This window comes from Rhipicephalus microplus, chromosome X (genome assembly GCF_043290135.1).
Source record: "Rhipicephalus microplus isolate Deutch F79 chromosome X, USDA_Rmic, whole genome shotgun sequence".
NCBI lineage: Eukaryota > Metazoa > Arthropoda > Arachnida > Ixodida > Ixodidae > Rhipicephalus > Rhipicephalus microplus.
This window is the reverse complement of record NC_134710.1, coordinates 63,227,626-63,239,886: the sequence shown is the minus strand read 5'-3', so window position 1 is coordinate 63,239,886 and position 12,261 is coordinate 63,227,626. Positions and strand designations below refer to the sequence as shown.

Below are 12,261 nucleotides of genomic sequence, written 5' to 3'. Positions count from 1 at the left end.
CATTCAAAGAAATAGAGCCAGCTTGAAGGACATGCGAAAAGCTGGCCGGGCCACCTATTTTCACCTGGCATCAAAGGATACCAACCCATCCCACAGGTGCTGCCCAAAGGGTGCCAAAACTTGGTTTAAATTCAACAAAGTCCAGTCGAATGGTGAATCATTCGTTCATATAGAACACCTTCCAGCATCTGTTGTTGAGGCTGTTAAGCCAAATTGTCCAGAAATAGCTCTTTCAGAATTACTTGTTAAATGGCTCTATGGGAAAACTCAAAACCTTAATGAGTTGTTGAATTGTCGTGGGGGAGAGCACTTCAAAAAAACATTTTCTTTGGACACCACACATTGAAAATATGCACTCTTGATACTGTGCTCACTTTAAGGATGGCAATATGGCCTATGTGAATGTGCTGAACTCCTCTGGAGTTTCCGAGGGCACTGTACAGTGCAGGCACTACGCACCCTTGTCCTGCGTCGACAGTACTTAGCTGACAGGGCTGCACAGCATATGACAAAGAAGGCTCGCCAGGCAAATCGTTTCAAGACGAAAAGAAAAATTATTTTGATGAGTATTAGTAACTGCTTTGATGCGAAAAGCTAGAAAAAAGCGTAGCCTCTGAGACAAGAGTTTTAAAACCGAAAACGCAAAATACGTCACGATGTTGCTGATCTTGAAGACAATGCTTTTCAGGCTCAAATACTATTGTGCACAAAACAAACAAAGAATGCAATGCGAACATTGCAACTAGATCTGAGTCATTTCGCATTCTCATTTTGGTGTTCTCGGCAATCAGTCTCTTTTGAAAAACAATCTGCCCGCGCATTAAGACCAGCAGACCGCGCATCAAACATACCCGGGCATTCGGAAGCGCCATGCAACAAACCAGATCAGCTCGATGGAATAACAGCACCTTTGTGTCACCTGCACGCGAACAATCGAAATTCGTTAGAACATGACCAAAAGTTGATCAATACTGGATTGGGGAAAAAAATGCACCTTTAAGGCTTCGGTATGGCGCAGCATTAGATATAGCGGATGTCTCGCTGTGTGAAAGTTCGATATGCAGGTGCAACAGTCTCATACTTCTGCATGGGAAATTCAAGGAAATTTCTCAACTGTTCAATATAGCCAATCATTCGATATATCGGAAATCGACTGTACACATTATCAAGCCGCACCTTGGTGACTGGTCGCCAGCAGTGGTGGGAATCCTGCGCCAATCTGTGCCAACTGGAAATTACTGCGCCATACTGCATGCTCCAAACGGGTCTTTTTTATCTAATTTGTGCGATTGCTGCGCCACAAGGTGGTTTTGGAGCCGAAAATAATGTTGACAGCAGTATTGTGAGCAGATATTACATGATGGTTGCCATTTTGTACGTGTGCGCTGTTGAATTTGCGTGCAGTTGCACTGCTGCAAGAACACGGAATCGGCCGATCAGTTATTCCTCCTTGAATGCTGTTGCGGGGGTATTTTCTGACAACCATTGGCAAAGAACAAAGGGGATGTGGCGACTACCGAAAAGCAGAGTGGGCGCAAGCAGCTCGGCACGGTGTGTACGCGAAGAAGGCGAAGCGCTGCACCCAACTAGCCAGCAGATGATTGGCTCCCTGGTACACATTTATCGCGGACAGCCGGTTATGTGGGTTTCATCGCTATGCCAGCCGCTGCGTTGGCTACGTATCCCGGACCACGCAGTATTTTCGAAATGCTCTTTAGTGTCGTCATTACGTGCCATCGGACGGTCATGCGAGAATGCGTCATTTGCAACATTGGCAAAAGGAAAGAAATGGCTTTACGGTGGGCACTTTAGACAATATTTGCTGTGACACTATATTCATTCCTTCTCTCATGCTGATGGTGCACGTAAAAACACTCAAATTGGTACTTTGTCATAGGCCTGCGCAAGAGGGGGGGGGGGGGGGGGCAGAGAAAGTGCGTCAGCCCCATACATGAACATAAGGAGGAGACCCCTGCCACGAACCTTTGCCTCCCCCCCTCTGAAGGGGAATCCTATACGGACGCTGGTTAATGCATAGTACTACATTTGGTGCGTAGTTGGCTGTGTTCCCAGCAGGTTCTTGGCATGTGTAACGAAGTAGTTTGGCACCCATCTGCGTCTTTCCTCCACTCATTTTTGTGTTCCTACTTTTTCACCAGTTACAAAATGTTCACCAGAGTAATAACAGATAATAAGGCCGCTGCTGCAGAAGATACATTACAAAGCACATGCCTCGCTCTCCTTGGAGACAAGGGCATTGACAAACATTCGTACTGTATCATCTGTCCATATCATTATCAGAACCGGTAGCCACTTACTTTCTCTGTACATATTTCATATTAGTCTCTTCATTTTAATACCTCGATGTTTTACCTGCCTCGGGCAAGGAATTTCAGGCCCCTATGCAGCCAGTCATCACACCCATTGCCCACATCTTCTGTTTAATATACTGGCGCTCTTTGGCCATCACATGGCCCTTGCGCCAATGAACGCAATATATCATCATATCATATCATCAGCAGTGAAGCATGTCTTGTTCTGCCCCCGCAGGGGCGTCCGCGCAAGCAGGTGTTTGGTGTGTAGCTACACCACGGACCCGAGCTAACGAGGGGTTTCGACCCCCTCCCACGCCCAGCCGTGCGTGGCTTTGCCATGTTCGAGGAAAAGGGGATCCTGGGGGTTGAGCCAATGCTGGGTGATTGGACCTTTAAGGCCCCCCAGTGGCGGCAACACACTCCTTTCGCCCCGGCTTCACGTAGACGGCACCCCTGGGCTGACCCACCCAGGGGAAACCGGCAGTCGCCTTTTCCTGTCTCTCCCTCTCCATCTTCGTCTTTTCTCTTACTTTAAATCTTTCCTGTCCTCTGCTCACTTCCATTGACTTCCGTGTTCCCTGGTGGCAAGGGTTAACCCTGTGTGGCTATCCTACCTTGGATACACCATATTCGGTTATAGTGGTGGCGTACAGCTGGCGTCTGCAGGGCCTGTACTTAGACCCTGCAGCATCCCCTTGTAGGACTTCATGGTGGGTGGCTGGCGCCACTGCCGAAAGTAAACATTTACATATGGCTAGTTCCTTCCCCTCACTCCCTGATCGCCCTCAGAAAAGACGGCGCACCGATGAAGTCTTCAAGTTTTTTGGTCACCAGAAAGTATTTTTTCCCCGATTACACGTTATCCAAGCTGACACACCCGGCAAATCAGTACGAACACTTTCACCTTTTCTAGTTTCAAAGTCTTTGACGGAAATCTTTGGCCCAGGATATAAAGCATCTAGAATGGCAAGTGGTGACCTCCTGTTGGAGCTCTGCGACCAAAAACTATGAGAGACTGCCTAATCTAATGAAATTCGGAGATACCAAATTAATAGTAACTCCACACTGAACCATGAACACCACCCGTGGTGTTGTTTCAGATGATGACCTGTTAGGGCTAACGGAGGCTGAACTCCTGGAGGGTATTAGCGAACAGAATGTCATCGACGTGAAACGATTTAGGATGAGGCGTGATGGCAAAGAAGTTCAGACTAAGCACCTGATACTTACTTTCAATTCAAGTGTACTGCCCGACTTTGTTGAGGCTGGTTACATCAAGCTTCGAGTGAGGCCATATATACCAAACCCTCTCCGATGTTTCAAATGTCAGCGGTTCGGCCACAGTTCACAGAACTGCTGAAGCTGCCTAAGTTGTGCTAAATGCAGTTCTGAAGAACACACATCTGATGCCTGTGAAAACTCTCTTCACTGTGCAAACTGTAATGGGGAGCATGCCGCATACTCGCGGTCATGCCCATGCTGGAAAAAAGAAAAGTAAATTGTCACAATTAAAGTAAAACAAAACATTTCATTTAGGGAGGCACGAAGGCAGGTGTCCTACCTACCAGAAACTAGCTTTGCCGAAGTAGCGCGTCAGGGGGCAGCACCACGACGGCCCCCGGCGGCTGTCTGGCACACGCGTAGTGAGCCAGCGGTGACGCCATAAGTCCCCTCGGCGGTTGCAGCTAGTGCTGCCCCGCCATCCAAGAAAGACCCCCTATCCTCAGGTCTGGGGGCTAGAGGTCTCGTCTTTTGAGGCGAGGCCCTCAAAACAAACCCAGCGCCTCGCAAGAGGCGATGGACACAACACCGAGCGTGAGGGCGCAGCCAGCGCCTAAGGATCGGCGCGACTCTGTCGACTGATCCAAAAAAGGAAAATCTCGTGTCACGGTCCCTGGAAAGGGTACGTGAGCTAACTTTCCATCCTTGAGCACACAGCATAAAACACATCTAAAATGGACACACAGATATTACGGTGGAATGTGAGAGGACTTCTCCATAACCTCGATGATATTGGAGAACTTCTTAATAAACATACTCCAAAGGTGCTGTGTGTTCAGAAAACACATCTCAAGTCCACACAAACAAACTTTCTAAAGCAATATGCCATCTTCCGCAAAGACCGTGACGACGCTGCCGCTTAGTTGGGCGGTGTCGCTATAATAGTTGATAAAGGTGTTGCCTGTAAGCAATTAAACCTCCGAACTTCTCTTGAGGCAGTTGCTGTTCGAGCAGTGCTGTTTGGGAAGCTACTAACAATTACCTCTATTTGCATTCCTCCTTGCTGTCAACTTTGGAAGACACAATTTCAAAGCTTCATTGATGAACTTCCTCCCCCATATATAGTCGTTGGTGATCTAAATGCACATAATCCCCTATGGGGCGACTCCTGTTTAGATGCGCGAGGACACCTAATAGAACACTTTCTGTTTTCGTCATGTGCATGTCTACTAAACAAAAAAGAACCAACATATTATAGCTCTACACACAACACATACTCTTCTACAGACCTGAGTATTGTCTCGAGTACATTAATTCCATATCTGGAGTGGTTCGTTCTCAAGAACCCCTTTGGGAGTGACCACTTCCCGATTATGTTGAAGTTAACAAAAGAAGATACATGCTCGCCTGACTTTCCTTGTTGGAACACCAAGTCAGCCAACTAGGAACTGTTCCGAGAAATTACATTTTTAGATGGAGATGATATTGCTGATTTTAATATTGACGATGCTGCAGCATACGTAACAGGTTTTATTATTGACGCTGCAATGAAAAGTATTAAGTAAACTAACGGAATGACTAATAAGCGTCGCATCCCATGGTGGAAGGACAATTGTCGAAAAGCGCGCAATAGACAAAATAAAGCTTGGAGACTACTCCGAAATTACCCAACGGCTGAAAACCTCGTCAATTTCAAACAGGTCAAGTCTCAAGCCAGAAGAACGCGTCGTCTTGCAAAGAAAGAAAGTTGGAATAGGTACATCTCCGGTATAAGTTCTTACACTGATGAAACGAAGGTTTGGAATAGGGTAAACAAGTTGATGGTTCAGGAGTCACACCCCCTATCCTTGGTAAGTAGCCGAGGGGAGAGCCTGGAAGAGCAGGCAGACTGCCTAGGTGAACACTTTGAATATGTCTCAAGTGCATCACACTATACAGAAACGTTCTTAAGATTCAAAGAACGTGAAGAGCGGCAACCCCTTAAATGTAAACGTCTGTCCAGGGAGACTTACAACTGCCCATTTTCATTTGCTGAACTTAAGGCATCTCTTGCGTACTGCAACAACTCGGCGCCAGGTGGCGATCGTATACTGTACGAAATGATCAAGTACCTTCACCCCGAAGCACTAAAAACACTCCTAACCGTCTTCAATACCATGTGGGAAGCTGGGTATATTCCATTGTCATGGAAAGAAGCGATAGTCATCTCGGTGCTTAAACAAGGCAAAGACCCGTCCTTGGCCACCAGCTACAGGCCAATAGCGTTAACAAGCTGCCTATGCAAACTATATGAGAAAATGATAAACCGGCGCTTAATCCACTTTCTAGAAAGAAACGGTATACTAGACCTCCTTCAGTGTGGTTTCAGAGAGGGGAGGTCGACAATAGACCGCCTTGTTCGCATATGCATTTATTCATAGGCAGTTTGTACTTTCGGTATTCCTAGACTTAGAGAAGGCGTACGATACCACATGGCGATTCGGGATTCTACGCGATCTTGCCGCCATGGGCATCCATGGGAACATGCTAAACACAATTAAAAGTTATCTGTCTAACCAAACCTTTCGCGTTAAAGTGGGAAATGCTCTCTCTAGATCATTTACCAAAGAGACTGGTGTTCCGCAAGGGGGTGTGCTTAGTTGCACACTTTTTCTTGTTAAAATGAACTCCCTGCAGTCAGTCATTCCAAGCGCGATGTTTTATTCTGTGTATGTTGATGATGTGCAGATGAGTTTCAAATCATGCAATATGTCTATCTGAGAACAACAAGTGCAGCTTTGAATGAATAAATTGTCTAAATGAGCGGGTGAGAATGGTTTTAAAATAAACACCAAAAAAAATTCTTGCGTACTTTTCTCCAACAAACGAGAGGTAATGCCACTACCAAATGTTGCGATTAAGGGAGACCAACTCTCTGTGAGCAGCGAGCATAAATTCCTGGGAACCACTTTAGATTCTAAGCTGACGTTTATTCCTCATATTAAATATGTCAAAATGAAATGTTTGAAAGCGATGAACGTCCTAAAACTCCAATCACGTACAACATGGGGTAGTCATCGAAAGTGCCTCTTAAAGTTGTACAAAAGCCTTGTCGGGTCGCGCCTTGATTATGCCTCTATAATTTATCATTCTGCAACGCCAAGTGCATTAAAAATCCTAGACCCTGTTCACCATCTGGGTATCCGACTTGCAACCGGTGCTTTCAGGACAAGTCCGATCCAGAGCCTCTATGTAGAGTTGAATCAGTGGTCACTTCACCTGCAGCGATCCTATAGCAGTTTCACATATTTTATAAAGGTACGCGAAACATAAAGCATCCTTCTTACTCAGTTATAAACGATATGACCGCTGCCACCCTCTACCATAATCGACCCGCAGTGAGAAAGCCGTTCTCTTTGCATGTGAGAAGCTTAAGTAAGGAAATGGGTGTTCCGCTGCTAGAACTTTGTCCTATGCCCACAGCGAAACTTTTACCGCCGTGGAAGTGGCAGCTTATACACTGTGACACCTCATTTGTCGAGATCACTAAACATGCACCAGAAGCACATATTAAAATGCATTTCCGACAACTCCAGTCCAACTGCTCATGCGTAGAGTTTTATACCGACGCTTGTAAGTCGCATACAGGGGTGGCTTATGCGGCCGTCGAACCATCCTTCTCGGAATCCGGTGTACTGCACCCGGAAAGAAGTATATTTACGGCTGAGGGTTATGCACTATTGTCGGCTGTGAAGCATATACGGAAATCAAACATACAAAAATCGATTATATTTACACTCATTAAGCATCGTAAATGCATTAAGATCACTTTTTATATTCAGAAATCCGGTAATAATTGAGTTGTATTCCCTCCTGTGTACTGCGTATATGTCCAACCAGCATGTTACTATTTGCTGGGTACCTGGCCATAAAAGCATCGAGGGCAATGTGTTAGCTGACCAAATGGCCACGTCAATTATATTGCCCGTTATTAACCCTACTTCTACTGTCCCTGCAACAGACCTAAAACCCTTCCTACGTAAGAAACTGCAAAGCCACTGGCAACGCTTGTGACACAGAAATGAATAAGCTTCACTTGATTAAGCCGCAGTTAGGTTACTGGCCCTCTGCTACGAGAACACGGCGAACTGATGCCCTATTCTGTCGTCTCGGAATAGGACACACTTATGGTACCCATAGCTTTCTGCTGACTGGCGATGAACCTCCTACTTGTGGTAGGTGTGGCGAGAGGCTAACCGTCCTCCACGTCCTCCTGGAGTGTCCGGAAGCTGAAAGAGAAAAAAAGAAATATTTTCCTTTAGCATACGGCTATCATCTTCCTTTACATCCGATTATGTTTCTCGGCGAACAGCCGCTTTTTGATGCAAAATCAGTTCTAAGCTTTTTAAAGGATGTAGTATTGAATGTTTTTAGCCCAACAAGTTCATAGCGCATCCTATGTTCAGAGGATGCCGCTGTGATAGCAGCTTTCAATGAGCCCAGGTCTCCATGCTCTTGTTTTAAGGGCTCTGTGGAGGCACTGGTGCTCCATGCCAAGTTTTTATTTCACATACGTATCACTTTTAAACCATTTTATGTCTCCATAGCACACATCATTTGTCATTGCCATATTTTACTATATGTATATTTTTACGCACCTACAGTGACTGTTTTTTAGGCCCATTTACAGCCACGTCACATCTGTTTTATCCACACTGCACATCGCACAGTTCATTATCATCGCTCTGGTGCTCTTTGGCCATATCTGGGCCTTGCGCCAATAAGCTCCACTAATCATGTCTTGTTCTGTGCAGGTGCACATTTTGGTTGATCACGACAGTGTTTTCTTCTTTGCAGTTGCAGCCGTGAGGTTCGTAGTTCTTCCGTGTTTGCCACAAAATTAATATGAGGTATTGTGAGAAAACATAACCCTTGGGACCGCAATCTAGCCGGCACAGCAAGCGATCAGCCCTGCATCCCACTTTTTGTAGGTTCTGTTAATTCGAAAACCCCCTTAAACCAAAGCTTTCTTGCAGCCCCAGTGACTTCGAAATAACGAAAGTTTACTAGTTTCAATAACATAGCAATGTATAGTCTCCTTGCAGCAGTTCAAAATGCGAAAAACCACACACACACTGTTCTACCCACAGTACTATATGTACTAACACATGATTCCATATATCACAACACCCAGCTGTATATCACAAGTGCTTATCCAGTCTGGTGTACACCAAGAAGTCTTTCAGGGAGATGTTCTTTTTTCGAAGACGAATTTCAGGCCATGGTCTAAGTAATTTCTTTTATGTGCGGTGCTGTCAGTCGCTGACCCATCCAGAAGACAGCTGGTAACTACAACAGATCTTCATGTGTGCTTCCGATCGAGCGTCTGCCTCAATGAAATTTTGCCCATCATGGAGAATAAGGTGACCCCATGGCAGGAAGAAAAGCCTTAAATGAAAAAAAAATGCGAGCGGGACACAAAACATCAAATTTTTTTCTTCCAGTGCAAAAAAAATTTTTTTACTCGCTACCTTGATTGGAGTCCTTCTGTTTCAACTAAAGCCCATTAAGACCACTGTCACACAAACATTGCGGGATGGCAGACATAACCGCAGTTAGTCTCCTAATTGTGGTTATCACAAACAGGCAATTTCATGAAAGATAAACAAGGATCCAAGATTGGATATTTCAGATTTCAGTTTTATATTTCATGAGCTTACAACCGAGTATCCCAAAAAGGAACTTGCTTTTTTTAGTGCCCAAGTTAGGAGGTAAAGCATATTGAACATATTATACTCGGAGGTACCAATTTGATTACAAGTCATTCACAAAATTTCATGATGTAACCCATAAATATTACTGTTACAAAAAAGACATATTGTTTATGAAATGTATGCATTTCAAAAACTAAACTAACATTGTCTGAAACTTGTTGAGTGAAGAAAAGTAGGTCTATTTTTGAAAAGTGTAAAAATATGTGAAATTTTATATGTAACCTATAAATATCAGTTACAAAGAAAACATTTTATTTATGAAATATATGCACTTAAAAAACTAGACTAACATTGTCTGAAACTTGTTGAGTGAAGAAAAGTAGGTATGTTTTTGAAGTGTATAAATATGTGAAATTTTATTATAGTTGCTCCCTAGCAGTTGCTACAAAGTTAAAAATTACTTTGTTCTGAAAATATCGCTTTCTCTCTGCAGCGGCAGTCACATTTCTGGTTATTGAACTCCTGAGTGAGCGAGGCTTATCTTGAACACAGTGACATAAACGCTCGCAAATTTTTGTGGTTATTAGAAAGGTTAAAGCTGACAAAAATGATATTTATGCAAAGATATTTCTTGTGATTACTGGATCATTAAATATTTCTTTACTGCTACATGTTTGCGCATCTATATTGGTAGTACAAGCACGTTGTCCAAGTGGACCTTTACCGGGCAGGGAGACTAGACATGCGCATGTTTTTGGGGCCGAAATGCGCCAACAGGTGCAAGCTAAGGGACATCTGCCTCTCCCCCTCTGTCTTGGGGTGGGGGAGAGGCGTCAATGCACGTTTTCATGATTGCTCATTGGCATGTGCAGCGAGCGATTTCGGAGGCCAAAGACAACCAGGTTTGATTTCGACGATCTCCTCTGGATGTACTGTTTGGATTCGAAAAAGGCCGATACTTGTAAATTTCTTGAGAGTTTAGTGATGTTTTCTTTGCCGTTAGCATCAATAATTGAATGCGGTATTGCGTATATAATGTCACATTGAGAAATATGGCTTCACCACGTGCCACAGTCAGAAGCTATCAAATGTAACTTTGCTGGCATCTTTAAGCTGCTGTAATATTAGTTAAGTTCTAGTTCTATAAAATTTATATGAATAATTCTCATTAATTGAGCATTTTGGGATATATTCCTTGTTTGGTTAGCCATTTCATGTGAAACGTAAATTTGAGTTAAAAATTATTGTTGTGGGCTTCTGCAATAAAAACGCATTCTTATCATTGTGGAGTGACAGCAATGGTGACGTCTATTAAATTTTTTTGTTACAGAAATGGTAACATGTTGCCTTTTCTTGGAGGTAACGAAAGGCCGTAACGTGCTCAGTTTTCTTTAGTTACAAGTAACGTATTTAGTTGCTTTTAGTCAGTAACGTGCAACACTCGGTCTGTGGCACCTACAGATGACAATGTAGTACTTCATTTTTATGAATTAGAAACTACATAAGACCCAGTAGACTGTCAGAATATTCTACGTCATGCTGTTTGGTGCGGGAATTTAAAGGTGATGTCTACGCCCCCATTTTCTTTTCATGGGTTAGCTTGCTTACCAAGTGTTGTTTTGCAGTGAGAGGCATTTTAAGGAATTGCACTTCACTTATATGCAAAAAATTGTTTTTCTCTTTAGTGTCTCTTTAAAACTCCTTGTATCATGTATGAAGAAAAGGATGGGCCGTCATCCTCATGGCGAAGCCCCCTGGTGACCTCTTTTCTATTCAAACACGCATCTAATCTTATCCTCGATGATGATAGTGTTCTTCCTCGTCTTCTACAGTTTTAAACATCTTCTGCACCGCCACAAATGATGCAAGATGGTGAAGAACACTAAACGCTTGAGTTCTAAGCACACGCTGTTCATGAGTAATTGTATTAGGTCTAGGTCAAGCCATGTGGGACAATTCGGCCTTCCTCTGTGCCTGCTCTTGCCTTTGAACGCATTGACCTTGGTGAATTTGGATTGTCACTAAGCACGTTTCCTTGACATGAAAACTCTCAGAGAAGACTCTTCTAGAAGGATCTTGTGTAGCTATTTCTGAGAAACCTTTTCCTTGGCTTTCTGTTTCTTGCTGCATTTATTTTGTAAGCATCAGCCTTCTGCCTCAATCTTCATCTAGCCTGTCCCCTTCGCTGCTGTGACGTTGTGAGGGCATTTTACAACTTTGCAGAATTGAGCTGTGCCATACGCATTTTCTGTAATGCAGACCTCTGCAGCTTTCTCGAAGAGCAGAAGCTTTCAGCAGTGCAAGGTGCTTGCTTTTGTGTCATCATTGCCTTTCCTTTCTTCCATTTTCTCTCGGTTTATGAAGTGGCCTTGATTATTTTCAGGCAGGCACTTGTACGTGCCGCGGTGAGGGCTTTATAATGTCGGTCTGCCAGCTTTCGCTTGTACGCTTCCTTAATATCGCGTGGATGACCTTTTTGAATCTGCAAAGTCTTCCTGCTTTTCAATCGTGAAAATGCCTTCCACCACATACATCGGAGTTATTGCAGATGTCTTGTCATTAGCTTGAAGGGTACAACACGCTGACAAGAATCGTAAAGTTGTAGAAGTTTTCTTTAGACTTTGAGGTTGTTCTTCAGCGTTAGCCTTTGAGATTGCATTCTCTGCAGTGGGAGTGCTAGTCTGTATGCTTCCAGTATGTTCCGCTACTCATCGCGAGGTCGACTCATCGAGCTTCGCTCCGACAAGATTGCTATTCAGCATGTAATGGCTAAATAGCGATAACGAAGATAGAGAGTATTTTCTTTCTGCTTCTGTTCTAATCCGCTCTCTTAGTCTCCAAACGAACCTGCCATGCCTTTAATACGTCGGCGATCATATATTCTGTTCTGACCTTTGCTAGAATAATCTTGTGCTCATAAACGTCGGCCTCCTCCATTTCTGCTTCTAAATGATCAGTATATACTGTGTCTTTTGCCTTCTTGAACCTTCTACTTTCTGTGTCCTCTGAGAACCTCAAACTGCTCAATCAAA

At 43.9% G+C, this 12,261-nt stretch overlaps 1 protein-coding gene across 2 annotated transcripts in view; it reads left to right on the top strand.

Annotated features, from left to right (window-relative positions):
* The window catches only part of LOC119176106 (low-density lipoprotein receptor-related protein 2), a 151,410-nt gene that overhangs the window by 76,077 nt on the left and 63,072 nt on the right, over positions 1 to 12,261 (top strand). The window lies entirely within an intron of this gene.